This window comes from Salvelinus namaycush, chromosome 16 (assembly GCF_016432855.1).
Source record: "Salvelinus namaycush isolate Seneca chromosome 16, SaNama_1.0, whole genome shotgun sequence".
NCBI lineage: Eukaryota > Metazoa > Chordata > Actinopteri > Salmoniformes > Salmonidae > Salvelinus > Salvelinus namaycush.
The window spans coordinates 33,314,657-33,332,426 of NC_052322.1; the positions used below are offsets into that span (position 1 = coordinate 33,314,657).

The 17,770-nt window shown below is 42.5% G+C and overlaps 1 pseudogene; it reads left to right on the forward strand.

The window, feature by feature from the left end:
* LOC120061639 overlaps positions 1-5,342 on the forward strand; it is a 51,162-nt pseudogene extending 45,820 nt beyond the window's left edge.
* The last annotated feature ends 12,428 nt before the right edge of the window (positions 5,343-17,770 follow it).

Below are 17,770 nucleotides of genomic sequence, written 5' to 3' on the forward strand. Positions count from 1 at the left end.
TTTGAATGACATCAAAGCGTTATTTACTGTATTAGAATCCTCCACGTCTCATCTTTCAAAATACATTGAGTCCTCTTCATTTACAGCAACCCTCACTCAGACAACAACAAATGTGCAAAAGTTGCCCAACTTGCTTGAGGGATGGGAGCAACTTGTCATGCACGGTGGTCAAGTTCGGAACAGCTGTCAGTCAAAACCCGTGAAGTGCAGAGCCTGAGCTCTGACGTCATGTATAGCATGTTACTGTACAGTCATTGCGTTCCAATTTAGCCATTTATCAGTGTTCAAGTCTGCCATTTTCTACCTGTACTGGTACGAGTGTAAAGGGCCACATCACAGGATAGGTGAGGCAACCCCTGGAATCGCTTTTACCAGCCCTGTTCCTTTGTCATTGCATTGAGATGCACCCCAAGAGATGCCAGTGTTGTGCCTCCCTGTGTGTTTGTGCCAGGTAGTGGTGGAGGGGGCCACCAGGACAGCGGTGATGGGGGACAAGGACACCAGGGTGCTGCTCACCACCAGAGAGAATGGAAACAAGCTCATAGGCTCCTGTTCCTCGGCCCAGACTGCGTCTATCGCCCTGCTGCACCCAGAGAGCTCCGTCAGCTGCCTTCTGAGCTTCACCAGTGACGCTGTCGAGTTCTCCGCACACGACGTCTACCTCACAAACACCAGCTTCGATCCCAGCACCGGTAGGACCTGTTAGGGCTCAAGAATGATGATGTGGTGAATGTTGGCCAATATGTTCACTGGATGGTCTTTGCTCTAAGTTTCAGTTTACTTATGTATAATGGATATGACCTTCACATCATTAACCGCCCATTAGATCCAATGAAAATGCATGCAGGGATTTACTAAACCCACAGTGGGCCAGCTGGTGTGTGTGTGTGGAGTGCACCAGGGGCTGTTGTGGCAAAGAGGGCAAGGAAGTAGTGTTTACGAGGGAATAATCAATACCTGTAACTCTCATGAAATGAATTCACTGAAGGCCATAAACAGTGTAGGGATAATATAGTCAGCTGAATGGGCTCCCTTTCTCCAAACAACTGATAGTAGAGGGAGGCCTAATTGTGTTAGTTTGTGTTAGCATCTGGGAACGTGTTGTGGTTGTAGAGGACAAGCATACTCTTTAAAAAGTAAGCATCCATGAACATTATAGTCTTGAAATGAGACTGTTGACGTCACTTTCTCGTTAGACCCTTAGATTTGTGCACACATTAGACTGGTTTGTAATTCTATATCTCCTCCTTACAGATTCTTGCTCTCTGACATTGCAGCCTCTGAGTGACCAGCAGACCCGGGTGCTGAGCCTGTCCATGACCAGCCTGTTGGTGAGGGCTGGGGTGAAGGGCAGTGCTTTCTCTGGGGAGCAGGTCTGTGCCAGGCTGCCTGTGGAGACAGGCCTGTATTCTGACCAGACAGAGCTGCTGCTCAGCAACCTGCAGCCCAGCGCAGAGCTCATCGTCTACGGCCCCGCCGCAGCACTCGACAGCCTGAAGGTCTGGATGTCAATCAACTTTCATATAAAGTACCTTTGACATGGGTCTCATCACACTTTAGAGAAGGAGATAAAAATGGAGAAGGGAAATGATTGATGATGGACAATGAGGGATGTAAAACATTTGGCACTGGATGTTAATTCTCTATAACCCCGCTGATTCACCCACCATCTCCTCCTGTCCGTTAGGTATCGTCCAGTTCTCTGTCCATCTCGGTTCTCCATAACCAGCTCATCCACTGGCCACACCCTCGTCATCCCAGTCACCCTCATCCACGTGGCTGACCAACACCACCATGCAAGGTCAGCAACATCATCTCTGAGTGGAACAGGGCTGAAGATATATTAATGGTTTAATGCTGTGATGGTGCAGGGTAGCAAGATGCTGTGTAGAAGGGGAAAAGTATCTACACACTATTACACTTCCCAAACGTTTGAGACTTGGGAAACTTTTCTTTAAAATGTTCAGGTCCATCATCTCATCTTAGAGCTGTATTATTACTGCATCAGTAGGAAAGCAGGAGACTGCAGTGTGAACCCTGCATCTTCTGACCAGCCATCCATAAAGCCATTAGGTGTTAATTGGCTGGAGAAATGGAGCACATTAGGTTTTCTCTGCAGCGCCAACTAGCACAATACCATTGTGTCGTTGTTTTATCAAAACATTCAACAGGGATTTTGCTTTACAAAGAACAAGTTCATAACGGCTAGAAGGGAGCATTGAGCAGTGTCAGGTCCTAGTCTCACCCACCCCTCTGTCCTCCACTCCAGCTGCTGTTACCATGGAGAGACCCATTTCCTGCAGGGCTTCATAGACTCCTACCAGATGTTCTTCACCATTTTGGCTCTCCTGGCTGGCACGGCCATCATCATCATTGGTGAGTTGCCACTTCCCCCACAAGGCTGGTCACCTCTTTACTGTCAGCAGGTCTGCATTATAAGTCGATACAATGAAAATCACGTGGCTTAGATGAGGCTGGGGCGATATGGCCAAAATGTCATATCAGATCTAATTTTTGACGGTATTGCAGTATTTTATTGTAGTTTGTTTCTGAATAATAAAAGTTTGAAATATATGTTAATTGTGTGAGGAGAAATACAGTGGTAGTCAGATGTCATTATTGTTAAGGGTGACAGTGCATTAAAACCAAATAATTTATCTGCATTCTGATTTGTTTTATACTCATCCAAACTAGGACAAAACTGCCGAAGTAGTCCAGTAGAACGTACTGTGCACTGGGTGAAAATATTGTTATAGATTATAAAAATCCATACTAGTATGTGGATCCAAACTGGTATACCTGAAAATACGATATCACCCAGCCCTAGGCGGGGAATGTGAATTTCTTGATGATACTGCAGATCTTCAGGAACCATGAAGACATAATTTGACCGTCTAACATGTGATGTTAATGCTCTCTTCCCATCAAGTGTGTCATGCACCGTTTTCTGAGAAGGACTTAGCACCTCACCCAGCCTTTCAGAGAACACCGCCCCCTTCAGGTAGAGACCTGTCATTTTTTTTAACAATGTCTTAAATCGTTTTTTTTTTTTTATTACCAATGTACAAATACAATAAGGCATCATTTTAATTAACTAGGCAAGTCAGTTAGGAACAAATTCTTATTTTCAGACAGCCTAGGAACAGTGGGTTAACTGCCTTGTTCAGGGGCAGAACGACAGATTACATTGTCAGCTCGGGGATTCGATCACTAGTCCAACGCTCTAACCACTAGGCTACCTGCTGCCCCTAACATGTGCATTCAAATAGAATCAGTGGGAAACCGAGCACACAAGGGGTACAACATAACTAATAACTCATTCATTCATCTATTTCAGGAGTCTTTTTGCCAACTTTTTTCTCCTTATACATTCCAATGAATCGAAGTAATTAAACATTTATTTCTGGAAAAACAAAACAAAGGCTGTGTTTTTATGCATTTTTATGAATATAAAATGTACCCAAAATAAGTAGAACTTTCAATAGAAATGTAATGTCCGGCCTCCCGGGTGGCGCAGTGGTCTAGGGCACTGCTTCGCAGTGCTAACTGCGCCACCAGAGTCTCTGGGTTCGCGCCCAGGCTCTGTCGCAGCCGGCCGCGACCGGGAGGTCCGTGGGGCGACGCACAATTGGCATAGCGTCGTCCGGGTTAGGGAGGGTTTGGCCGGTAGGGATATCCTTGTCTCATCGCGCTCCAGCGACTCCTGTGGCGGGCCGGGCGCAGTGCGCGCTAACCAAGGGGGCCAGGTACACGGTGTTTCCTCCGACACATTGGTGCGGCTGGCTTCCGGGTTGGAGGCGCGCTGTGTTAAGAAGCAGTGCGGCTTGGTTGGGTTGTGCTTCGGAGGACGCATGGCTTTCGACCTTCGTCTCTCCCGAGCCCGTACGGGAGTTGTAGCGATGAGACAAGATAGTAATTACTAGCGATTGGATACCACGAAAATTGGGGAGAAAATGGGATAAAAAGAAAAAAAAAAAAGAAATGTAATGTCCTCCCGGGTGGCGCAGTGGTCTAGGGCACTGCATCGCAGTGCTAGCTGCGCCACCAGAGTCTCTGGGTTCGCGCCCAGGCTCTGTCGCAGCCGGCCGCAACCGGGAGGTCCGTGGGGCGACGCACAATTGGCATAGCGTCGTCCGGGTTAGGGAGGGTTTGGCCGGTAGGGATATCCTTGTCTCAGTATGTAAAATGTAATAAAATGTATGCACTCTACTGTAAGTCGCTCTGGATAAGAGCGTCTGCTAAATGACTAAAATGTAAAATGTAATGTTCTTATCTTCCATTATTATACCGAAAGTTACTTTATCTTTAGTAAACTGGGATATGGAAAATATTTTTTAACCAGTCATACATATCACTCCAGAATTTGTTTCTATAAGCACAAAGGGGGAAAAAAATGGTGTTTCAATTTCTGTGTCACAAAATAGTTATTGTGATCAAACTTGAATCTATGCCAAAGGAATTCTCCCAAAGAACACATTTTTATTTTCCCCCCACCTTTATTTAACCAGGTAGGCTAGTTGAGAACAAGTTCTCATTTACAACTGCGACCTGGCCAAGATAAAGCATGGAATAAACAAGCGTACAGTCAATAACACAATAGAAAAAAAGAAAGTCTATATACAGTGTGTGCAAATGGCGTGAGGAGGTAAGGCAATAAATAGGCCATAGTAGCGAAGTAATTACAATTTAGCAGACCTGACTGCCCTTGACAGCACACAAACATCCTGTGGCGGACTGCAATAGCATTGAATAGTCCCCGCGATATGCAACTGTTCAGGGAAGTCAGGAACCATTAAATATTTTGAAGTGCAATTCCTTCGCTTTAGGCGGTACAGGAAAAAACAAGTAATTAGTACCACATTTCTTAATGGGCTTAGTATAAATTTGAGATGGAATTTCTGCTGAATTGTATAGGAAATAACTCGTTAAAGAGATGACGGATTACTTTGTTTGGCAACTTATCCGCTTTTAAATAGTGTTTGCTTCAATTTACCGTTTTCTAATAGGCTCTATACCTCTGCAACACAATTTAATGGAGAGAGTGGTAGCTGTAGTACATTTTACATTTTATTTCATCTGTGTTTGGCAATCTTGTTTTTGCTCATTTGGTTAATAGCTGCTTGGAGACATTGATTACAGCTGTTCATTGCTCTCATATACTCTCTGCTCCACTGAAGGTGCTTGAGTTTCAGTACTGCTCAAATTTTTTTTGCCAGCTGTGCTTCACTCACACCTCTGTTTCAGGTTTCACCTCAAACTCCTTCGTCCACAAGATGACCTCCCCGGACCCAATGAGCAGCCACAAACCACGACTCTTCTCCCCAGACTATTATTCCCGGTAGAGATCCCATTAGTACCCACGCCAGCCTCTGACATCATCACCGACTTTAACTCTACATGGGATAGGGAAGTGGTGCTTTTGTCACTCAGGAGAATGTCAGAGTATCTTACTGTTTAGTTCTGTCAGATGTATGGTGTTCAAAAGTATGTGTGGTTTGTTTAAATAGGGGCGAACTCAGTCAAATGTTCACTTAGTCATGTGACTGACAATTTTTCTTAAATGCAAGTAGCGATTTTCCAGAGTGAGTAGGGCTGTGTGTGTCCGTCCTCCTCTCATACGTGCCCCGGAAACTGATAAGTGGTCGCCATTTTTGTGAAAGGTGAACGGAGGAGTTTGCTCCTCTTTGTTACGCAACTCCTCTATAAAATGTCGGGCACAACAGGCAACATTTATTTTTACCACTTAACACATATATTTAGGGATTCCTCTTCTGTAAATGGAGTCTCATTTCATACAAGCCCATTTTTTGTTTCCGCCCCTCGATTACCTCTGACCTTTTTAAAAAGGAGGTGAGGAGAGGACACAAACCTTCCCTGCCCCCACTGCAACAAGATTCGCAGGTCACAGATCGGCCTGATCAGCCATCTCTGGACCCATGGCCAGGCAGACTGTGTGTGTGTGTGTGTGTGTGTGTGTGTGTGTGTGTGTGTGTGTGTGTGTGTGTGTGTGTGTGTGTGTGTGTGTGCGCGCGAAGCATGGTACATTATACATGGTCAGATTTTTATTTATTATTATTTATTTTTTTGTACTTGATTTCAGACTACCGGTAATACTTAATTTTGAGAGGCTGCAATAGTGAACTGATTTATACTGCCATTTCACTTTGCACATGTTGTAGTTTTGTTTTTTAAATACAGTGTGTATTTCTGCCGTGAAGATTTGTATTGTTAATCAACTATATGTTTTTTAACTCAGGAATTTGACAAACTACACTCCTGGATGGCCTAGTTGTCAGCTACTTTTAACACAAAGATGTCTATTTCAATCAAGGGTATGTCTAAATATTGATTTTGTGAGTATGACCACTGAATCCATTTTTTGTTAAGAGAGTGCTGTATGTATGTATATGTTCAAAATCAGGATATGGTCAGCCAGAGCATCCACTTTGATGCCGTTCTTGTTTTGCAACCGTTTTATTTAACAATTTCTAAATACTTTGGTCAGTACAGTACTTATTGAGCCTAAAGACGGGCATCTCTTCTGTCGATCACAAATGTGAACCATCTTTCAGTTTTTCACTATACAATCCTTTCAGTACCTCAGCAACCAAAGTTAACTGGCAATGTAATTGTAAATGACCTGTGTATCAAGAGGTATGTGCTGAAGGACTTGAAGCTTCAAGCTCTGACTGCACTTCATTGTTTGGCAGAATAATCACTATTATATTTAGAGAAAGAAAGCTGTGGATCTTTTAAGGAGATTTTATGTTGAATGCTTTGGGTTTTAATATGCAGACAGAGTAATATTCCCCTGCTTGATGGTTCCAACGTTCCTTTGTGTTTTGGAATTTGAAGCGTCCTGTCTTACTCTTATCTCCGTTGCACTGGCAGCACAAAGTATAAATACCATAATTACCATCCGCCTTGAATGATTGTGAGATCAAATATCATTGCTGAATAATATAAAGTTTTAACTTTTCAAATGCCTCTGATTTAACAAGGGGTGTATTCATTACACTGATTCTGTTGCAAAACATTTTGCAACAAACCGTTTACACCAAACACTTGAGTTTTGTTCTTAAACGGAAGTTGTAGTTGTCTCTTTTCAAAGAAAATAAGAGGCTGGAAGGAACCCCATGGACTTCATTCCACTTTAGAGCACGAAATAATTGATTGTTTATAGATGTGCAGCTTGTGTCAAACTATTTGCAGACTATTCAGATTGGAATGGCAACGTGTAGAAACGATACAATGAACTAATCAATCAATCAAATTTTATTTGTCACATACACATGGTTAGCAGATGTTAATGCGAGTGTAGCGAAATGCTTGTGCTTCTAGTTCCGACAATGCAGTAATAACCAACGAGTAATCTAACCTAACAATTTCACAACAGCTACCTTATACACACAAGTGTAAAGGGATGAAGAATATGTACATAAAGATACAGTGGGGAGAACAAGTATTTGATACACTGCCGATTTTGCAGGTTTTCCTACTTACAAAGCATGTAGAGGTCTGTAATTTTTATCATAGGTACACTTCAACTGTGAGAGACGGAATCTAAGTCGGTATTGCCCAGCGACAGCCCCGAAACCTGAAGGATTTGGAGAACGTCTGTATGGAGGAGTGGGCCAAAATCCCTGCTGCAGTGTGTGTAAACCTGGTCAAGAACTACAGGAAATGTATGATCTCTGTAATTGCAAACAAAGGTTTCTGTACCAAATATTAACTTCTGCTTTTCTGATGTATCAAATACTTATGTCATGCAATAAAATGCAAATGAATTACTTAAAAGTCATAATGTGATTTTCTGGATTTTTGTTTTAGATTCTGTCTCTCACAGTTGAAGTGTACCTATGATAAAAATTACAGACCTCTACATGCTTAGTAAGTAGGAAAACTTGCAAAATCGGCAGTGTATCAAATACTTGTTCTCCCCACTGTATATGAATGAGTGATGGTACAGAACGGCATAGGCAAGATGCAGTAGATGGTATCGAGTACAGTATATACATATGAGATGAGTAATGTAGGGTATGTAAACATTATATAAAGTGGCATTGTTTAAAGTGGCTAGTGATACATTTTTTACATGTATGGCAGCAACTTCTGTTTAAGAACCCAACTGCTTTTACGTCACGTTGAAGAGCGTTTGGAATAAACGGTTTGTTGCAAAACATTTTAACACCATTGGCATAATGAATACACCCCCGTCTCTTGATTGGAATTAATTTCACCCCGCTGGGAGAACGGAACATGTGTACATTGGAATGGAAGGGGGTGTCTAGCTGGAATCACATCGATTGGAGGCTACTGTATACTTAAAGCATTCAACAATTGCAGCACATTCCATAAGCCCATTCCTCTGGTGGTGTGTTTGGGAATGAATAAATGCCATATCCCTTCTGATACACAAGATTTTTTCCCCATTAACTTCCTTCCTGTGTTTGCGCTGTAGGAGCGGGTCCTATGTGCATCACAGCTAACTGCTTTCCCATCTGTCCCTAAGCCGAGTGATACTTTCACACACCACGCTCCCTCCGCCTGCTCCGCCACAGACAGGGGATTAGGGGAGTGTCATCCTCTCAGGGTCTCTGGAGACATGTTAAAGGTCTGGGACTGCTGATTAAACACCTCTTGTCCTCCCGCCTGCCTGCGTCAGTGGTCTGGCCTGGCCTAGTGGGGCTCAGTCAGTCGCACACAGCTCATCTGTATGCCTGCTCTGGCACAGTAGATGCCAATAACTGCTTGGCATCCATATGTGAGTGTAGAGAAGTGCATGATGGGGTGCTGGATGCTGTGAAACAAATTGGCCAGCTGTGGAGCCCATTAATGAGTTCTCCAATCTGGGAGACGCTAATGTTTATAGTTTTGTTTAATGTTGTGTTAGTGTATGTAAGTTGTTTTGTCTGAAACGTTGTTCCCCCTGCTGCTATTGGACCAGGTCTCTCTTGGAAAAGAGATGTTATCTCAATGAGAAAAACCTGTATAAATAAAGGTTAAAAAATAAATTACTTTTGTTGATAGCACGACATATACGTTGAGCACTTGAATGTCACAATCTTTTTCTGCAATCCGTTTTAACTGTAAAGTACACAAAAACATGATATGTAAACACATGCATATACTTGCTCCAGTGACTGGGATGTGCATTACAGGTCTTTGGTATTTGGCAATGTATTTCACACTCTAGTAAAGAGATGCTCTAAAGACTGAGCAAGCGCTTAAATGTTGTGTGGCTGTTTGATTAGAGAGCCAGCTGCTTAGCTCAGGCCTAGGCCAACAGTGGTTCAAGGGGCACATTTTAGAGCCAGGCCTAGGCCTGCTTACAAAGAGAGAAAGAGATGAGAGGCCTAGTGTTGTGTGAAGACAGAAACATCATTGATGGGTTGGTTATCCATAGCAACGGAAGATTCTATAGCGAGAAAATGATCAAATATGGCTTCTCTTTGAGAGGACATATTTAGACAGAAATCCACTGCTTTCGTACCAGGGTGATCTTAGTCAAAATGACTATTTTATTACACAATGGTCATTTCATGCAGAATAGGACATGCACTGTGCATACAGGCGGGATTGTAAGGTCAATCATGCATGCTAAATTAAAGTAGCCTAGACAGCCCATTTATTTTCCCCATTAGTGTGTGACAGTTGTGAAAACCCAGCTGCCAACTTGTCTACCAAGGAGCGGTCTTGGTTCCTCCCGGCTTGGGTGAAGGGAGAGGAGCGGCGTCGGTTGCCAGTGACCAGTGTTCCAGATAGGTTACTGTGCTGACGGGAGGAAAACACAGACCAGGGCTGTGAAGGAGACCTGACAGGAATAACAAGACTGGCTATCCACTCTTCCTGAATGATCAGCACCAGAGTAAAGATTTCCTATTGACCACCGTGAGGATGATGAGCCAAATGGAAGCTGTTAACCTCTACCGGATTGGTGCCCCCACCCCCACGGGATGGTTGAGCTAATGTAGGCTAATATGATTAGCATGAGGTTGTAAGTAACAACATTTCCAAGGACATAGACATATCTGATATGGGCAGAAAGCTTAAATTATTGGTAATCTAACGGCACTGTCCAATTTACAGCAGCTATTACAGTGAAATAATGCCATGCTATTGTTAGAGGAGAGTGCACAGTTATGAACTTGAAAATGTATTAATAAACCAATTAAGCACATTTGGGCAGTCTTGATACAACAGTTTGAACAGAAATGCAATGGTTCATTGGATCAGTCTAAAACTTTACACATACACTGCTGCCATCAGTGGCCAAAATCTAAATTTATCCTAGATTCCTAAGTCATATATTGGTCTTTCTCTTGCATTTCAAAGATGAAAAAAAAGGTTTTTGTCTTTGTATCATCTTTTACCAGATCTAATGTGTTATTTTATCCTACATTAATTTCACATTTCCAGAAACGTCAGTGTTTCCTTTCAAATGGTATCAAGAATATGCATATTCCTGCTTCAGGTTCTGAGCTACAGGCAGTTAGATTTGGGTATGTTATTTTAGGCAAGAATTGAAAAAAAGGGTCCAGTCCTTTGGAGTCCATTCATCTGGCATGGCTTCTCCAAATCAACATATAATCTTAGGTGTAATATACCGTACTATAGCTATTACTAAAGTAACAGCTCTAAAGTAACAGCTATGTGGAAAATGTCACATAATAGTTGAAAGCTATAAATGAAATCTCAATCTTCTGTTCCTCTTAAATTGTTACAGCTTCGATTTGTATTGATTTGTGATGAAATACCTGACATTACAACATTAAATAGGCAAGAATTTTAAGAAAGACTGTCCTATAGCCCACCACAGTTCTGCACATGCAATATTCTCTTCACTGGTTTGCCCACAGCCCATTCACATCCATCACACAAGTATGCTGCATGAATTCATTTTCATGAGGAATTGGGCTTTGTAGGGCTGAGGACGGTACTGGGCTATTGGATTTCTAGGCATTCTCTGCCAAAACGTTTTCTACATTGCTGGCTAAATGATAGGGTCTCCTTTTCCATCACAGAGTGGACCAATGCTTTGTGAAGCTGAACTAAGAGAGTCTCGGAATGGATTTGCCTCAGCGGAAATACTGTAAATCTACAAGGCTGGCACTCCACCACTACCACCAACCACCGCACTGACTGGTCATCCTGAGGAAGGAAGGAGAGTGCAGAGAGGACCGTAACAATGACAATGTCTTTCAGACTGCTTTACATCTTGTGGTTGGTGACTTCTCTCATCTACCACCACTTATGTGTTGTGTCCGGCAGGGGGACGCACGTTTTGCACCGCCCATTACTCCTAGTGCCGGAGAGGTGAGAGGTTGTTTATGGCCAATTAGAAGCAGAGTGAAAAACTGGGAAGTAGCAGAGAGCTACGTACTCTACTGAAAGGAATACTTGACATTGGTGAATGTTGAAGGCTGCATGCCCATCTGGGTGGTATGTAATCTGACACTGGGGACAAATGCTGGACCTGAAATGGAAGTCACTGGGGTAACGCATCTGGTGACACACTTCTGGGATCACGTGCAAGGAATGCCTCCGTACCAGCACCTGATACCAGCTCCTGGTGAATGCTGCGCTGCATGCCCAACTGGATGCTATGTGCCAGAGCCTGGGTTAGCTCAGGCATCAGCAGGCTCGCCCGCTCCCTGGCTTCCCGCCATGGGGATTTGGGCGCTGCAGCAAAAACCCTAATACGCTACATCTGGACTGTATATTCGGCCTGCTTCTCAGCACAGCCACACTGTCTGCTTTTACAAGGGAATATGTTCTCTCTCTGACTGCAAGTACTGTACTGTACAGCCCTTCCTTGCTCATTCTGGACTGATATAGTGGAAGTGAAGCAAGCCCCTCCGTTATATGGACAACATTTTTGTCCAAATGCAGTGTAACAGCATCGAAGAATACAACATTTTGCTCTTTCATTTAAATATTGATCAAAGGGAAAGAGAAATAGAGAGTGTGAAGACTAAAGAGAAATAGAGAGTGTGAAGGGAGATGGGTCTGAACATGGTTGCTGTGTGCATCTCTCTTTCTCTGTCATCTCCCCCTGGCTTTGATAATGCTCCCGTGTGGCGCAGCGGTCTAAGTCACTGCATCACTATAGACACCCTGGTTTGAATCCAGGCTGTATCACAACCGGCCATGATTGGGAGTCCCTTAGGGCGGCACACAATTGGCCCAACATCGTCTGGGTTTGGCCGGTGTAGGCCGTCATTGTAAATAAGAATTTGTTCTTAACTGACTTGCCTAGTTAAATAAAAACAGGGAGAAGATCATCAGCCAGTAGAGTGAATAACGCACTTCACCGGGCCCATTCCTCAGTCTCATTTAATGCATAATTTACCTCCAAAATTTTCCGGATGGAAGTGATATGGAGATGGCTTAAGGTAGGGGTCAGGGCGGTATAATAGGGAAAGAGCAGTTCTCATTAAGGGGCAAAAACTTTATGGATTAGACACAGAAGTATCAATGTACGTCATCGATTCAACTTTTCTCGAGTCCTCAATCGTCAACCTTGAAGGGCCTTATTGAGGACCTGGATAATTTCTCCAGTTTCTCTGAACTAAAACCCAACTATGATAAGTGTACTATATAATGGATTGGGTCTTTAAAATATACAATCTTTAAATTGCTAAGTGGTCTCCCGATTAAATAGGCAGATGGTGAATTTGATGTTCTTGGTGTACATATCCAGGAAAATTTGAGTGATCTACACCTGCATTGCTTGCTGTTTGGGGTTTTTGAGATATCAGCTGATGTAAGAAGGGCTATATAAATAAATATGATTTGATAAAATTCGTAATATATTGTATGAATTGGATTCGTAACATATCATATGAATTGCACAAAAAAATACATCACAGTGAATTGACAATGGAACCCTGTTTATAAGTATCCTCTTTGTTAAATGAAGCCATTCAGAGAGCTGGTTACAATTCCCAATTTCATCCTCCAGGAGAGGCAGAACAAATAGACAAAAGACCATGTTTCTTATTTTTTTTTTATAAAAGGTGTCATGTTTATGAATTACATTGTAAATAATGTTGGTACAATTATGCCACACAAGCAATTAATAAAATGTATATGGAGATGTAGGCTCAATACAAAAGTATAATCAACTCGTCGCAGCTCTGCCAAAAAATGGAAGATGGGTTTACTCAAGGAATGAATTGGCTTGTCTGCTTAATCATCATTTGATTCTCTCTGGGTGATAGAGATGGTCAATAGGATTTAAAACAGGTTTCAAATGTTTGTTGCCAATATTGCCAGTCCTCATATTGGTGTAAGGAAATGTGATACCCTGTTGTGCAACGAATCTGACTAGATCAACACACCTGTGCAAACACACACAAATAGCTTGATGCCACATGTTTATAGGGGTAGTACATTCCACTAGCACAGGCTGGCCTCCCAGTTGATCAGCCTGGTCTTATAGACTAGACGTAACATAGTAAATGTAAATCCGAGACAATCAAATTAGTAAAACATCTTATGTTTGGTATGGTTACATAAGACAGAAGGTTACTTAAGGCAAAAATGAAAGCAACCCAAAGGTTTGCCTGTTCCAATATCATCATGGACAACTTTAGCAACTACATACTAGTTTTTAGCTACTTTGCAACTACTTAGCTTAGGGAAAGGGTTAGCTAACATGCTAACTCCTAACCTTAACCCTTGAACCTAACTCTTAACCCCTAGCATCTAAAGTTAGCCACATACAGTAGCTAACATTAGCCAGCTAGCAAACTAGCGAACATTAGCCACACCAATTTGGAATTCATAACATTTATGAATTGCAATTCGTAACATATCATACGAAATGGATGATGGCCATCCACAAATGAATACATACCATACGAAACGTAGCCTACATACTAATACGAAGTTCTCTGAGACCATGAGTTGATCAACCCTTCAGATGAGGAGAGGAACAGACATCTATGGTGCGTTGTCACGTTTGGGCATTTTGCTACCTATTGGAAATCTTACCTCCGTGCCTATCTATCACATTCCTTGCCTATGGCTGTGAGACACGGTACCCGTTGGAGTTGACACATGTATATACACATTCCAAGTCAAACGACCTACATTGAAACAATTCAAACCTTACAATAGCTTATCTCTGTCAATTCTGAGCCCCTGATAGGATTTTCAAATGTTCCATTTCGTATAGATTGACACTGACATTGAAGACCAGTAAAAGCTTTTTAAACAGATGTACTATTCAACAACAAGATCCCATCCCGTGGTTCTAGGGTGCAGGAGCTTTGCACTCCGTAAATGCAGATTCATAAAACTTGAAAACCCCGCCTACTTGACAACCAGCGTCTGTTTACGAAAAGTCACGGGTACAACGTGGACCGGAGGGTGATAACGAGACATTCTACATTGGTTCGGAAAACTCTACAGGGGATCCGTGTCAGACAGTCTCGTCTATATGTTTAGAATAAGTTGCCAAACTAAAAGGATATGAAGGATATGATACAGCTGGGTCGACGTCCTTTGAAGGGTTAAAACATGTTTTTGTTTCTAACTGGAGTGGTTTTCGGAGGTTAGTTATGGTGTAGGCTAACCGCCGGAACACGCTTTTCATTGGGCACCATTCGTCACACTTCATTCAACCAGCACCACATGAAAACAATGGCGAGGCGCAAAAAGGCACATCGGGTTGGAATTTAACTGAACGTAGCCATAGCACAGGTTGAAAACGGACTCCGAGAAAACTGAGATCGGGGGGAAACCCGAGTCGAAGCAAGATGGAAAGCCCGACCGAAACCCCAACCAGGGCTGCAGAGTATCTGAAGGAGCTTAATAACATAATCGAGACCCAACAGGAGTTACTGGAGAGGCAGAAAAAAAGAATAGAGGAGCTGGAGCATCAAGTGTCCGACTTGTGTTCAGAAAACGCCTGTTTGAAAGATCTGTACCAGCGACATCTGGATACGTGTAGGCTGCTGCAACAGGGCAACAGCCACGGAACGTTAGGTGCCATAAAGGAAAACATCACCCAAGAAAAGTAAGAATGTATTGCTCGCACTGCACTATTGAAAGACATTGATAGATGTCACAAATAATCCCCCATAGTTTACTAAATCATTACTGGGATCTTCTCTTAAAACCCCAGATAAACGCACACCACCGACATAGGCCTTACACTGTTCTAGATGTAAAAAGTATCTATAGACGCATTTGATAGATAGCCTAATAGGTAATATCATGGTCTAAAGTAAAGGTTTGCATCAAAACTTATTTTTTCTAAGAGACCAGATTGACCACTACGCACAAGACCGTTTTTATTGTATTACAGTCAAACCAACAGGCTTCTTGAAACGCCACGATATAACTTAACACTAATATGCCCAACAGTACACAGGAAATTGTAAGCCATAATAGAACTGCCCATCAATTACAGTCCGTTACCTCCCCGCGGGTCTAAGCGGTTGGGTCAGCTTTAGGTACAGTGCGACGAAAGATAAATGTTGCCATATGGAGCTTGGAATATTATCATTGACCAAATATGGAAACCTTTGCTACTCCAGGTGTATTTCATTCAAGCGCTTGGAAGTTATTATGCAGAGGAATCCGTTTTTAATGGGGCTCAAAGATTTCATATGAATGGATTATCCTTTAAATCATTCTAGGCTATTCTATTTTTAGTCAGTCTTTTTTCCCCATTTGACTGCATTTATTCCTTTTGTTCATGACTTGGTGGGCTCTGTTTTCATTGCATCTGCTTTGTGGTAACCATGTTATCGATAAAGTAGTGGCCTATTATGTCATCTAATTGAGTAAATCAAGTTTTATCTTGCATTGGTTGGTGAGCATTAAACTCAATAATAGATTTGCAGTATGACTGTCTGAGGGTTATATAATTTGCTTTGTTGTCAATGACTGTTTTTCAATACAAACAACTGCCATAGCTTTCTTCCAATGTCCTCCCTATTACTGTAGTGTATAACCAGAATGGAATGAATTGGAGGAAGTCCAGTGCCAGTGGGCAGTAACTTTTGCTTCCCAGCGATCAGACTGAGACTCCAGGCTCTCAGGTTCACTACTGTCATGGAGTCTTTTGATTCATGTTTGGTAACATCAGTTGGCTGAGGTCTCTCTCATGCCAGACTAGCTTAGCATCGGTGTGCTAGTCTTTTAAGTGGATTTCATGTGTCGGGCAGGGACAAATCCAGGATATTTATGGAATACGGTACAAGCTCTGGGAAAAGGAGCTGAGCTGGGATAGATCAATTATACAATTACTTCCATATGTTTCATTTTTATGTAGGAGGAGGGCAGTCTGGGCGGCTCTCATCTGGGAGGGATTGGAGGTTTAGCCGCCGAGGGCAAGGCAGGGCAGGGTGATGGAGCATATATCTCACTCACATCAGCACTGTGCTTAAAGTCCACTCCATGCAGTTACCTCAGCTTCACCAGTCAGCAGGATCTTGAAACCTCCGGTGACCTTTGTCTTGTAGGGAGGGTGTGGTTGTGTCCTGATGAGTTGTGGCAGCCAATCAATATGTATATGGAGGACTCATGGACAGTGTGTATTTGCTGTGGGATCAGCGTGACATATGAGATCAGGACATACTCTACCTTTGACCGTTAGCTAGGGCCTTTAATAAATATCACCTCCAAAGCCACATGATTCGTCCCCCCACCAGCCTGTATTGGGTGATAACGCTGTGTCTGAGAGACAGTAGGCTTGGGCAGTATACCTATTAAAAACTTATACCAGGGTATTTTAAAATACAGACGGTATGATTTGTAATTTTTGGAGTTTGGGACCCCCTAAAGCTCATTGGGGTGCGTGCTACGCCAATGCTTATAAATAAACTATCTCCAGCTCAGGGCTCCAGCTATGCATTTGGTTTGCTAAATTGCTAGCTACGTGGCTAGCTTGCAAGATCAAGCTTCTTGATTACAGATGACACAATCAATTCCCTCCTGGATCAAGATCCCTGCCAAGATCCCTGCCTAAATCTGTTTAGAGCAGTACATTATTATTAATTTATTTAAATTTTTTTACATTTGGAAAGAAATAACGCCCCTTGTGTGCACTGCCGGTAATACCGTATACTCTGGTATGGTACATGAACGGTATGAAAATCTGGATACCGCCCAACGTTAGCCTAGTTCTCCAGTACCGTCTCCTATTTGGTGCTGGTTATTTAGCAGTCTGTGCTCTTCCTCTATGATCCTGATGAAATATGACAGAGATTATTAACGTAAAGTGGGTTTTATGGTGGTTACTAAATCCTTAATGGCATATAAGTGTGGTGGGCAATTCTAAACCAACAGTATAAAAAGCAGGACTGCCGGAGAACTGTAGATGGAATTTCAGTAGGAGAAATGTGATTTAAATGGTGCGTTTACATGACACTTAAACTGAGACTGATCATTATCACGAGATGTGTGGAAAACAAATGTTTGGGTCCATATTCTGTCATTTAGGTCTTCTCACGTGCTGCTCTTCGTCCTTGTTTTTAGAATGACTATTGAATATTTTACAGTATGCTTTTAAAGCAGTGTGGATAGGCCTTCTGTCATTGTCTTACCTTCCGATGCTAGAGACTCACCAGCCTTTGGTGTCATTGATGAGACCACATAGTCTAAGTTCTCATTTATTGCTTTTTATGTTGATCTATTCTTAAGTACTTAGCACTTGAAAGTTATTTCTAGCCTACTATTTTGGCTCAAACGTCCTTAATGATTTCATTTCAGTCTTGGTGATATTTTTATCACCTAGGGTCTATTTATAGCAAGG